The sequence below is a fragment of the Pseudochaenichthys georgianus genome, chromosome 4 (genome assembly GCF_902827115.2).
Source record: "Pseudochaenichthys georgianus chromosome 4, fPseGeo1.2, whole genome shotgun sequence".
Lineage (NCBI taxonomy): Eukaryota > Metazoa > Chordata > Actinopteri > Perciformes > Channichthyidae > Pseudochaenichthys > Pseudochaenichthys georgianus.
Window position 1 is genome coordinate 28,971,977 of NC_047506.1, and position 14,250 is coordinate 28,986,226.

Consider the following 14,250-nt stretch of genomic DNA (forward strand, 5'->3'; position numbering starts at 1 on the left):
TTTATTGCTACCCCCTTCCCCGTCAATGTATAGGTCCACAGCCTAAAACATATTAGTTTAACAAAATCCGCATCTAAAGATAGCCTACGTTATTTCCCCCCTGTGCAATTCCAGTCTCACATCTCAGAGCACACCGTCATTAACAAATACAGGAAACAGACCGAAATAATAATAATACTTTATTCCGAGTGTGCTTGCTTTTCTCTTTGAAAGTCATCACATAACGGCATTGTAATACACGGTTCGGCTGCATTACATATTACATATCTGCCGTAGTTCTGTATTTATAGAGCCCTGATGAGAAGACAAACATGAGGAACTGAAAACGTGACGTGGATCATAAATATATCAGCCATTAAACAACATCTTACATTTCTTTTCACACAATGCGTCTCCTTGCAGTATCAACACTAATTCGGCTCACTTTTATATTTGATCCAGTTGGTAGATAGGCTGTATTTACACCATAAAGGTGCACAGTTGATATAAAGGGACACCTGGTGGTTAAAGCATGTTATTGAATTTCAATATTTTTATTATTAGATATTAATATGATCCCTATAAAGTATATTCATTACTCGTTATTCTCTACTAATTGTTAATTAAAGACTGTATGTAATGACTATTTTGCACATCCCTTTCAAGATTTCAAGATTTTCTAAGGTTTATTGACATATCATATAGACCTACACAACTGTGGTGTAGTTCTGCACTGAATGAAAAACTTGGGTTGCATGTTCCTCAATAGTGCATTACAAGACATCTATCAATATGTGTGCATACCTCCAGCAATGTTAACTATGTTGAAGCACTTATTTTAACTGATATTATACATAATGTATTATACTCTTATAGATGAATGTAGATATTTCATCTCCGGCCTTGTCAGGTATTGAACAATCAATAAATAAAGAACACAGAATTGTTGAATATAAAACACAGAATTTATGTGATTATACTAAATGATTTTCAAATAAACACAACTGCATATTTAACTGTTACACATGCTGATGTAACGCAAATGTTCCAACTTGGGATCAATAAAGTATATCTTATCTTAAGCTGATCGATGGCTACTGCCATATTTGCACAATGTGCCTCTGAACCTTGACAAGTGCATGTTTCAGGCTTATCAATTAATGTAATGTAATGTTATCACAGGGGTCACACACATAAGACCAGCTGTTAAATAAAGCTCTTCTGACCTTAGCTGGCATGTGGGTATATATAGTAATACTGCCCATAATGGGCACAAGCAATTTTCACCCATTTATTAATTATATGTTTTAAATGTGAGTGTTTCCTTTCCCCTAAACCTCCAGGGATGTACACAGTTTAATACTGGCAACTTCTTATTATGGGAAATACGAAAACGTCTTTTAAAACTACAACTCCCAGTAGAGACGTGCCATAGAGAACATGTTGCGAAACAGAATAGCCAGCATGTGTAGTTCTGGGGACGGGGTGGGGGAGGGGGGACGCGGTGGACCCGTTCAAATCCAGTTTTGGACAGTCTGCCGTGGTTCCATCCCATTTCAAGTGCTGTTCGAGAATCGGCTTAGCCCTCGGAGCACACTCTCCAATCACAGAGCTTGAGGACTATCACGGGGTTTGTCAAGAGCACATGGTGTAGTCCAAACGATAGCTGGGGATTCTGGGTAGTGTAGTGTCTTCTGCCATCCTTTACTCCTGGGAATGGACGCTCACATTACCTTTAAGGGCAGCCGACATAAACGAATGCCGTGCTTCCATGAGCGTCAAATCCCGACGCAGATGGGAATACATTGCAATCAGTTGAAAGCTATGTGCGTCTCTTTATGACGCTGAAGGAGCCTAGGAGCGTCACAATTGGACGCCACGGACACTGACCAAACGTCGCTATTGGACGCTTAGGGAGTGAGAGTGTGTTGCACTCAGAGTGGCATGGGTGTTGGCTAAACACAAGAAGCCATTCTCTGATGCAGAAATAATTAAAGAATGCATGACTGAAGTGATTGAGACCTTGTTTGAAGGCAAACAAAAAGAGGAAATAACAGCTAAAATCAAGCAAATCCCCCTCTCAGATTCCACAGCAACCAGAAGAACGGAAATACTGGCTGGTGATTTGATTCATCAGCTTTGTGATGGAATCAAACATGCACAGTGCATTTCCTTAGCTGTGGATGAGTCCACTGACACCACTGACAATGCTCAGTTGCTGGTGTTTGTGCGATTTTATGATGAGACAAAGGGGGAGTTTGTTGAAGATGTGTTGGGCCTGACAGACCTCAGTGGACACACAAGGGGGGGAAGACATTTATAATGCAATCATGGGAATGCTGAATGAAAGAGGGATAGATCTAAAGAAAGTGGTGTCAATTGCTACTGATGGAGCTCCAGCCATGATGGGGAGAGAGAGAGGACTGGTTCAGCGCCTGAAAGATCACCACCCTGACCTGATCTCATACCACTGCATAATCCACCAGTCTGTCCTTTGTGCAAATCTTGGAGAAGTGTACTCTGAAATCATGGCAACAGTGATGAGACTCATACACTTTTTGAGAGCATCATCTTCACTGCAGCATCGCTTGCTGCGCACATTCCTGACAGAGGTCAATGCCACTTTTGATGATTTGCTCCTGCACAACATCATCAGATGGCTGAGCAAAGGCAAGGTCCTGGAGCGTTTTTGGTCCATTAGGAAAGAGCTGCAAGTGTTTCTGTCAGAGCAAAAGAGTGCGAAAGCAAAACAGTTCATGGAATTCATGCAAAATGAAGAGAAGATGGAAGCTGTTGCATTTTTGGCTGATATAACATCTCAATAACCTAAATCTCAAGCTACAGGGCAAGAACAACACAGTGTGTGAGCTGATGTCAGCAGTGCGTGCTTTCCAGAGGAAACTGGAGGTTTTCAAAAGTGACCTACAGGTAAGCCTTTTTAATATTTTCTACCACACACATTTCCTGGATTCCAATGAACACCTTTATCATACCCTTTTAAGCAGTGCTCCTTATATAATTTTCTTATTTATTTTTGTTTTTTTTGTTATGTTTTCCTACAGGAGGGACTGCCCCACTTCACCACACTTTCGGAACAGACCAAAGGACAAAATCGTCCTCAGAATCATGTTGCATTCCTGGAGAAGCTGATTGAAAACTTCAAAATTCGCTTTGATGACTTCAGATTAGGAAAACAAGTCCTACTGTTCATTGAAAACCCATTCCTGGTCAGAAATGTCAGAGAGTTCTCTGCAGAAGCACAACAAATCTTCCCATGGGCCAGTGCTGCTTCTCTGCAAAGTGAGTTGATTGACCTCCAGGAAAACCTTGCACTGAAAGAGGCTGACTGTGACACTCCCACCTTCTGGACAAAGATGGTCACTGCAGCTAATTTCCCTCTCCTGCATAAGATGGCACTTCACATTCTCACAATGTTTGGCTCAACCTACAGGTGTGAGTCTGCATTCTCAACAATGAACATGGTGAAGAACAAGTACCGCAGCCGACTCACCAATGAACACTTGCATCAGTGTGTCCGCCTGGCCATCACGCCTTTTGTGCCAAAGTTCAAAGTCTTGGCAACAGACCAAAGGTGCCACTTCTCTCATTAAGCAACAGTGTTTGACACAATGTACAATAGTTCTGGACTTATTTCGACTTTGATTTTTGGGATGGTTTGATTCACTTCGAGGCTTTTTGTTTTTGCAACCTCGTGTTCAGAATCTTTTTGCAATTAAAAGTTTGAATGACCATATTAAACGGACCTTTGTCTTATTGAACATTTTCTTTCTGGACCTTTAAGATTTGTATTTGAGTACCCCTGGTGTAAACCATAGACTGTATATATAAGGTGTAAACCCAGAGATCAAAGGGTTCCATGGTGTCTGCTCTGATGACGTCACTCACGTGTGTGTGGCTCCAATCTGCGCAGCAACACCATGACACTCACGTGTGTGTGTGAGAGAGAGAGAGAGAGAGAGAGAGAGAGAGAGAAAGAGAGAGAGAAAGAGAGAGAGAGAGAGAGAGAGAGAGAGTGTGAGATATTTTAAAAAGTATAACATATTTTGAAAAGGTTGAAAGTTTCCCATCATGTGTTGAAAAGGCTGAATAGTTTGATATTTGAATGGTTCCTGCAGCTGAAATTAGGCTGAAGGAGTTAAATAAAGATATTACATGTAAGTAGTAGTGATTGAATGTTTACAAACACCTGTGTGTGTAAACCCAGAGAACAGAGCTCTGATTGGATGATGTGACTCACGTGTGTGTGGCTCCAATCTGCCAACACCAACAACCATCTGCAGCACTGAGTCCCATAAGAATGCATTGAGGAGTATATCTGACAATTTTGCCACCTGTTCAAAAACTATGGCTCCTATAAAAAAAAATGACCAGACCGTGAGCATCAGGGGACCCCAATGAACTGAAATATGTTGTTTTTTTTGGTTTTGTGTGTAAAATGTGGAGATGGGAGCAGTTTGTCTAAAGTGTACTTCTCCCTGCTCTGAAGAAAGTTCCGGAACAATTTAACATGGCAATCAATTGGGAGCTAGCTGGACTTTTTCTCTCTTCATGCCCTCAAGAGGCCTTTTGTTTAATATGTTTTCTTAATGTTTTCTTATTTTCCAAGCTAGGAGAGGTTTTCCTACGTTTTCCATGAAAAAATATGTCTGAGGAGTGTAGGGTTTGGGAATTATGGCAAGTTTAAAACATTTTTGGGGGAGAATTTCAGGCACCGCTGCACTCTGTTTTGAGATCAAAGCACTCTAGAGTTAACGAGCTGCTCCATCAACTCCAATGTTAAGATCTGGAAAAGGCCTCTCTGCCAAGCTCCAAACTAAATTCAATATCTCAAAAAGTTGAAAAGATATCAAAATTATGTTATACAAGTTTTATAGCTGAAGGTATTGTGATCATTTGAAAGTTGGAATGAAGTGTCTGGCTGAAATTATGTGGAAGGAGATGCATTTGGCGCAAATTGTAGGAAAAGTGGATTTCAAGGCATCTCCCATTGACTTCAATGTTACAAAAATAGTTTAAAAAGCTGAATATTTCAAAAAGTATGAAATATTTTTGAAAAAGTTGAAGGTTTCTTATCAATTGCTGAAAAGGCTGAATAGTTTAATATTTGAATGGTTTCTGTAGCTGAAAGTAAGCTGAAGTTATGGAGAGCTAAAGTATTGGCTGATTTGAAGGCTCTTCCCATTGACTTCAATGTTAAAAAAAGAGTTTAAAAAGCTGAATATTTCAAAAAGTATAAAATATTTTGAAAAAGTTGAAGGTTTCCCATCGATTCCTGAACAGCTTGAATAGTTTAATATTTGAATGGTTTCTGTAGATGAAAATAAGCTGAAGTTATGGAGAGCCAAAGTATTGGCTGAAATAATAAGAGGAAGAATAAAGTTTTTTTGAAGCACTATAGTGGAATGCTGTAAACAGCATTCGCACTAATAATAAGGAAGAACTAGAAAATGCATTTCTTGCAGAAAATGCGTGCGAATGCTGGAAACTGTGAACATTTATGGCTGAATTTAGCTGAAAATGCAGAAAAAGCTGAATATGTTATTAGCTGAATAGTAGCTGCTTTTAGCTAAAAAAAAATGCAGAAAAAGCTTAATATTTAAAAGAAAAGGTTTAAAAAAAGGTGTAAACAACTACTTATAGCCCCAATGTCCTGAAATAGCTGAATAATGTAATAGTTGAATGGTTTATAGCTGAAATTAGGCTGAAGGAGTTAGATATTAGCTGTAAGTAGTAGTGAATGAATGTTTACAAACACCTGTGTGTGGTGTAAACCCAGAGATCAAAGTTTAACATGATGACGATTTAAGACGATTTACCAAATGCAGAGAGAGAGAGAGAGAAATTCAGTGTGTGTGGTAGATAGCTGTTCAGTGTGTGTGGTAGAGAGAGAGTGTGTGTGTGTGTGTGTGTGTGTGTGTGTGTGTGTGTGTGTGTGTGTGTGTGTGTGTGTGTGTGTGAGAGAGTGTGTGTGTCTGTCTGTTAGTGTGTGTTTGAAAGAGTGTGTGTGTGTGTGTGTGTGTGTGTGTGTGTGTGTGTGTGTGTGTTTGAGAGTGTGTGTGTCTGTCTGTGTGTGTGTGTGTGTGTGTGTGTGTGTGTGTTTGAGAGTGTGTGTGTCTGTGTGTGTGTCTGTGTTTGAAAGAGTGTGTGTGTCTGTCTGTTAGTGTGTGTGTGTTTGAAAGTGTGTGTGTGTGTGTGTGTGTGTGAGAGAGTGTGTGTGTCTGTCTGTTAGTGTGTGTGTGTTTGAAAGAGTGTGTGTGTGTGTGTGTGTGTGTGTGTGTGTGTGTTTGAGAGTGTGTGTGTCTGTGTGTGTGTGTGTGTGTGTGTGTGTGTGTGTGTGTTTGAGAGTGTGTGTGTCTGTGTGTGTGTCTGTGTTTGAAAGAGTGTGTGTGTGTGTGTGTGTGTGTGTGTGTGTGTGTGTGTGTGTGTGTGTGTGTGTGTGTGTGTGTGTGTGTGTGTGTGTGTGTGTGTGTGTGTGTGTGTGTGTGTGTGTGAGAGTGAGAGAGAGAGTGTGTGTCTCTGAGATGTCTTCACAGCTGGACTGTTGAAGTCTGCTGCATGTCAGTTGGAGTGATGACATCATCGTGTTCCACTGCACAGGTGTTTCTATTTGAGCTAACGAGCTCTGTAGAGATCACAGGTTTCCATTGTTCTGAATGAGAGATGAACCTCTTACATGTGAACGTTTTGTGGAAGAACCGTAACAGATATCTGTGAAATTTCAAAACGTGAAGCATGTCAAGGAAGTTCAGTATCTGAAGTGTAATTTTTGTGTAGTTTTGGGTTAATAATGTGGCCTTTTTGGCAGTTTAACTAAAGGTGTGCGGCTGCTACCGTGAGGAAATATCTGCCTGAAATTACAATGGGCTTCAATGGAGGAATGTTGAACGTTTTTGTCACTTAATGCCCTCAAGAGGCATTTTGTTTAATATGTTTTCTTAATGTTTTCTTATTTTCCAAGCTAGGAGAGGTTTTCCTACGTTTTCCATGAAAAAATATGTCTGAGGAGTGTAGGGTTTGGGAATTATGGCAAGTTTAAAACATTTTTGGGGGAGAATTTCAGGCACCGCTGCACTCTGTTTTGAGATCAAAGCACTCTAGAGTTAATGAGCTGCTCCATCCACTCCAATGTTAAGATCTGGAAAAAGCCTCTCTGCTAAGCTCCAAACTAATTCCAATATCTGAAAAAGTTGAAAAGAAGGTATTATAGCTGAAGGTATTGTGATCATTTGAAAGTTGGAATGAAGTGTCTGGCTGAAATTATGTGGAAGGAGATGCATTTGGCGCAAAGTGTAGGAAAAGTGGATTTGAAGGCATCTCCCATTGACTTCAATGTTACAAAAATAGTTTAAAAAGCTGAATATTTCAAAAAGTATGAAATATTTTTGAAAAGGTTGAATGTTTCTTATCAATTGCTGAAAAGGCTGAATAGTTTAATATTTGAATGGTTTCTGTAGCTGAAAGTAAGCTGAAGTTATGGAGAGCTAAAGTATTGGCTGATTTGAAGGCTCTTCCCATTGACTTCAATGTTAAAAAAAGAGTTTAAAAAGCTGAATATTTCAAAAAGTATAAAATATTTTGAAAAAGTTGAAGATTTCCCATCGATTCCTGAACAGGCTGAATAGTTTAATATTTGAATGGTTTCTGTAGCTGAAAATAAGCTGAAGTTATGGAGAGCCAAAGTATTGGCTGAAATAAGAGGAAGAATAAAGTTTTGAAGTACTATAGTGGAATGCTGTATACAGCATTCGCACTAATAAAGTTTTGAAGTACTATAGTGGAATGCTGTAAACAGCATTCGCACTAATAAGGGGAAGAATAAAGTTTTGAAGTACTATAGTGGAATGCTGTAAACAGCATTTGCACTAATTATCCTATAAGCAACTTGTACGCTTGGATCAGCTCAATTGTACTTCAAAAATGAAAATGTCTTTGAATATAAGAGATGCATATAATTAGTCCAATGGCTGGACAAAAGGTGACTATTTGTCTAAAGATAATCTTAAATTGACAATAGTAAGGGTTGTTAAGTGCTATACATTGAATGTTATTAGCATAGGTGGCGCGTGAGGCTCAGGTTTGGGAAGGCTAAACTACTAAATTAAATTGTTTAGTTTATTAACGCTACAACATAACATATTGTGAGGCGGTTGTCGTTGTTAGAAGTACAACGTTACAATGTGGGGCCATTGATAATGAAAATAGATTTTTACCCTTAATGTCTACCCCTGCCCGGTGCCGTATAAGCTTTTTATTTTATTGTTTATCAGTAGAGGTTGCTGCTTTATTCCTTGTATCTGTCCATGTATTTATTTATTTTTAACATTAACTTTTTTAAACAATAAACAGTGTCAACATCAATACTTGGCAGCTTATAACATTGTCCTACCTTAATGGAGCAATATGCGACGCTTCGCCGTGGCGGCATCATAGGCGTCAATAATGTCCTCTGCTTTGATTTTCTCTGTGAGGTTGCTCTCAATGTGAAGCAGGCTCAGTGTTGTCAACCTCTCCTGATGCATCGTTGTTCTGAGCCAGTTTCGGATACGCCGCATTGCTGAGAACGATCTCTCACATGTTGCTGTGCCAACGGGTAACGAGAGAGCCAGGCAAAACAGCTTTTTGAAGTTAGGATAATGTCCAGTGGCAAGTTCCTTTTTTATATTTTCAACCGATAAAATGTTACCAGGATGCAGTGACAAAAATATTTGGGAAGGCTTACCCCCTAAACGCACCAGGAGCGTCTGCGCTGCGTTATGGCCGCGCCGCGGCATTCACAAAGATCGCGGCCACTCTAGTCAATGGGTGCTATTCCACCAGACGGGCCGCGCTGCGCCGCGGCGCGAAGCGTCCCAGAAGCTCCTCGCCGCAAGGAATTTCTAAAATATAGGATGAATCCTATTTTTGACGCGGCGCAGCGCGGCGCAGGCAGGAAGTGATGAAAATCACCTTGTTGTCTGCTTTGCTGGTTGAGGGGGTGCACCCAAAACCGGCTCCTTCTCCTCCACCCCACCACCGTCTTTCAAGTAGGAGAATACATGCCAGCGTTCTCCTCCGGTTTACAGGCACTGTAAATATATATATATACACAATAATTATGATGATGAATGCATATTTTGTTACCGCTAAAATACAGCAACACATCTTTGATTCATTTCATTTATAACTGAAATATTACAATTATTATTAACTGTGTCTGTAGTCTACAACACAACAACATAGGAAATAACAACAATAAACACGATTTAAACAGACACAAACATAAACCATTTAACTACGTAGCCTACTACTTGTAGAAGTACAAATGTCCAGGAAATATTCCAAAATCAACAACAACTGCGAGGCTGCACACACGACGCTCCGCTTCCGCAACGTTTTGAAACGCGCCTGGTGTGTTAGGTCGCAGGAGGAGGTCGCAGCGTGGCGCAGCCGTAGCGCAGCGCGGCGCAGACGCTCCTGGTGCGTTTAGGGGGTTAGCCTTCCCTAGCCTACAGTATCCGCCGCCCCTGGTTATTAGTATAGAAAAGACTAAGAGAATAAGCTTCCATTTTCAAAAGCCCTGAAAGGGAAGAGAGGAAGGAAATTCTGGTGATCCATTCAGTCTTAACTAAATGGTTTTCTCTCTTTGTATCAAACTGTAAGAGATTATCATGTCCACATAGGCGGCGCGTGAGGCTCAGGTTTGGGAAGGCTAAATAACTTTTTTTACCTGACGCTGCCCGCCTCCGGCGTCTATAGAAAAGAGATCAACTCAGTGTGCGGAGTTTAAATCTCTCAAGTCATATTACAGGATAAAGGAAATACAGTTTAAACTGCCGTATGCAGAGAAGACGCCGACGTGTCGCACTTATCATTCATATTACATTATCAATCAGATCATCGATCATCATAATATATCATATATCTCCTTATCTGAGTCAGCTTCTCCAGCCGCATCTGGCCGTGCAACACTTACATTGTCACATACTGTATGCAGAAGTATTATTTTAAGCAACACATTATGTTGACGAAACACTCGAGTCAAATGTAATTAAAGTCAGATCCACTCGTGTCTTAGATGGGGCAGTGATATCATAAAACTATACGCTTTCAAACACTCGGTAGGCCTAGTTATTTTTTAACCAGTTGTTCTGTATTCACCTTGCATGTGCAACTCTGTGGCTTGTATCCTGGATTATATGTTTAAGTCATGGATGTTTAAAGCTCATATTTGTCTAATATTAGTTTACTTTTCATTAATGAAGTATGACGCTGCGCTGTCAGTACACTTGTCCCTGTTTGTGATTGGTCAAATGTAGCTAACCCCGCCCCTTTCACGTGAACGCGCTCTCAGCTGGCGAGAGAAACCCTGGCTTGATTTACCAGCGTCGTAGGACCGCTTAGCGAGATCTCGTTTGTTAGTTTGTTGTTGTTAGTTTGTTTGTTACTCAAACATATCCAGGGTATGTTGAACTGGCTTCGTAGTACAGGGCACAGGTGGCTAGCAGCGCTAATGTAAAAGACACAGACATTATACATTATATTTGTATTTTACCAGGATGCAGTGACACAAATATTTGGGAAGGCTTAGCCTTCCCTTTGCCCCTGCATGGCCAAATATGTGTTCTAACCTGTTTCTTAGCAATAAACACGAGAAAAAACTATTTAGATCACATTGTTCCTGACTTGCTTCGAAGGGGCTTTTGTATCCATTGGTCTGAATGACACTGAAAGGTAACTGGAAAATATGTTAAATTCTTCCAGCGTTGATCCTGTTTTGCAAGGTCAGTGGCTACGTACTAGAGAAGTCACATCAACAAGGGCAAAGGGAGAAACAACAACGTTTTCACAAGGGCTTTTATTGTAGGTTGGTTCTTTTATCTTCAATATCTATGGATCAGTTTCAAGGATAATAAAGATGAGTGACAAGTGGTGAGACACTGACTTTACCAGCGTGGTGAAAGCTAAAAACAAGCAAAAACTGTACTGCCAGTAAGTTGGAGTTATATACAAATAGATGTACTACATTTCAGCAATCTATAGGTTAAATGCAATACTTGTGATTCGCAGGTAATAATAATCCAGTGCCTTCTTTCCAATGGTTCAATTTATTTCCGAATTCACACGGTCTGATACTTTGTACACAGGTGTTTGGTTTGTAGAAAGGGATGTTCTCGACCTGTAGCCTTCACTGCCAGACACAGCAAAAAGCACAGCTGTGGCAGTCAGGAGAGTTTAAAAATGTAATTTTCAGAAATAATGAACCAATTAAAATTAAATGCCACCCATAAACACTGAATAATCTTCTCCTTATTTGCATTTTGTAATTTATTATTTCTAAGCATGACTAAGTGGTTCCTGTGCTTAATAATAAAGAGTGCCAAATGCACCATCCATCCATCTATCCAACATTGTCGCTTAGTACTCAACAAACAGATAACAGGGTCACAATCCCTCAGAGTGGAATTTATCATTTTAAATTCTGAACGACCCTACAAGCAACCTCATACTATATGTGTTCAAAAATGTCATGTTTTTGTCTCTCATAAGAGACGGCTTGAATCGGAAGTGTTTTCAAAAGTTTGCCAAAAACGTCACCATCATTAGGACTATATGAAGAATAAATAAGAACATGGAATCTCAAAGTCTACTGTCGTCCTTGAACGGGCAAATTCCTGCTATATCTATGAATGTGTTATGATGACAAGCCCACAGTAGACCATCAATCAGGTGCCTACATTGGACCATAAATCTGCTGAACTGCTGAGGTCTACTTAAATGTAATGACATTCACTCTGTTAATACATATCAATCTGTCAAACACACTAAACAAACAGAGAACAGCATAGACTTTGAATGCGTAATCATTCTTCACGGTATTTCCTATTTAGCATTATTTCTTTCTCCATCAAATAAACAAAGCCAATTTGAGCTAAATTGGCAGTGGTGGTCATCAGTTGGAGAATGCAAGGTCAGGGAAGGGGTAAAAGTGAAAGACAAGTGATTGTTCGCTAAGCTGTTGCCCCCCGAGCTAGGCCTTTAGCCCAACGGCTAAAATATCAGAATGCCGTTTCGATGAAACACTTCTGTAATTGAATGTGATCAGGGTGTTCCTCGAAAAGAGAAGATTCCTCTCAGTGAAACATTCCCAAAGATGAAGACAACATCATCACATCAAAACAAATTAAAATCACAATTTCTTCCGTTGATTTGTGTTCAGAATAAAGTGAGTTTGTACAGTATCTAAACTAATGACAAGGAAATTATCTCCGAAGTTTCACCCACTGGATACATTTCCTTCATCCTGGACTACAACAGTTCAAACCGGAGAGACGTGATGTAAGAATTACATATTTATTGTTTACACGTCATATGAATGAAATGATTGCCATGATAATACAACAGGAGAATGTAATGGTGTTTTGGCGATTAGGCCCCGGTTTGCAGGATAATCATTTAGGAGGGAAAGCACCGCTCCGATGAAATCCCCGGGGTCTAGACACTGGTGGTGGTGCTGAGTAGGTGAGACCGGTCTGAAGAGGGAAGGTTTAGCTTTGTCCTGGAGGAGACTGGAGGCGAGAGGGGTGGAGGCGGGTTGCGGTCATCTGCAAATGACAACTGACAGGGAGGAAGAGCAGGCATTTAAGGAATTTAGCATGTGCAGCCATTGGCTGCTGAAGGGTGACGCCCTCATATTTAATGAGGGGGGAAGGGAGCCATCGAGTGACGTGTAAGTGACTCGTGTTAGGTCTTCCTTATTGAACTTGCGCTAAGCTTCATTTCAAACCGGAGAGACGTGATGTAAGAATTACATATTTATTGTTTACACGTCATATGAATGAAATGATTGCCATGATAATACAACAGGAGAATGTAATGGTGTTTTGGCGATTAGGCCCCGGTTTGCAGGATAATCATTTAGGAGGGAAAGCACCGCTCCGATGAAATCCCCAAAAGTATGAAGTATGAAATACTGAGATGAACTGAGTTGCTTCCCTTGTGGGGTGACTGGTGATCTAGGAAGGAAAGATAATAGATTAACACGTATATGAGCGACATAGTGCCGGAATCACTGCCGGAGCTTACGGGTCATGCTGAGACTCTGACTGCCGAAATCAGTGCCGGTCTTACCTGAAAACGACCTGCGGGTCGCATGCCTGGCCAGCAGGGCTTGACTACGCCGAGGAGCGAGCGGTTTCGTTTTGTAACGGTGGCCTTCTGCCACGACACCGAAGTCGTGGCGGGATGAGGTAGAGAGACCTTGATTAGCAGCAGAGGTGGCTGCACCTATCCTGAAGGAATGTCCCGGGTATGATATAGGTGATAGGCCGGATTTAATGAGAACTTGCTTGAGGTAGAAATTGACGGGGGCCATGACCCTGCGAACCACTCTCCCTGGAAGAAATCCCCAAAATCCACGGATGGGGCGGCATCCGTGAAGAACCTCATTGAGTCAGAGGAACGCACGAGGTCATCGTAAAAGAAAGTAACTCCGTTCCAGTGGGCGAGCAGGAGGGACCAGAAACATAGGTCTGAGCGGCAGCCTTCGTCTAAGAAAACGCAGTCATGGAGTTTGTCGACCGCTGATGCTGCATCCGGGAGGCGGGAGATGAACGAGCGCCCCTGGGGGATGACATGCATGGCGAAGTTGAGGTGTCCGGGAAGGGAGAGCAACTGTTGTTTTGTGATAACGTGTTGCTCGCAGTATGACTTGGTGATGTCCCGGATGCGCTGCAATTTTTCGGAGGGGAGAGACGCCTTCATGTCTATGGAGTCGAGGATGATGCCTAAGAACTCTAAGCGTGTGTCGGGACCTAACATTTTCTCTTTGGAGAGAGGGACACCTAACTCCTGGAGCAGTGTTTAAGCTTGGCCAGTGAGATCCCTGAGCTGTCCTGTGGCGGGTCTATGGGGAAGAGTCGTCCAGTAGGTGAAGGACGGAGGGGATTCTGACGATGTTCAGCAGGATCCAGCAGAGCGCTTCCGAGAAGGAATTGAAGATGCAGGGGCTGCTTCTGCGAAAATAGAGTTTGAACTCCCACTTAATACCGGACGAATTCCACTGAGACGGATGAATGGGGATGATGTTGAAGGCATCGGTAATGTCCGCTTTGGAGAGCCGAGCTCCGTGCCCTGTGAACTTGATCATCTTTATTGCATTATCCACTGAGGCATGGTGAAGGGAGAACTGATCTGGAGGGATGATGCTATTGACGCTGCCGAATGCCGGAGCGGGGAGCGGACAGATCGGAAATCAGCCTTTTATTTACGTGT

The 14,250-nt window shown here is 41.4% G+C and overlaps 1 long non-coding RNA gene across 1 annotated transcript; it reads left to right on the forward strand.

The window, feature by feature from the left end:
* The first annotated feature begins 2,287 nt into the window (after positions 1-2,287).
* Positions 2,288-3,758, forward strand: LOC117445220 (uncharacterized). The gene is made up of 2 exons (XR_011643171.1): positions 2,288-2,907; positions 3,042-3,758. It is a non-coding gene; the product is annotated as an uncharacterized lncRNA (long non-coding RNA).
* The last annotated feature ends 10,492 nt before the right edge of the window (positions 3,759-14,250 follow it).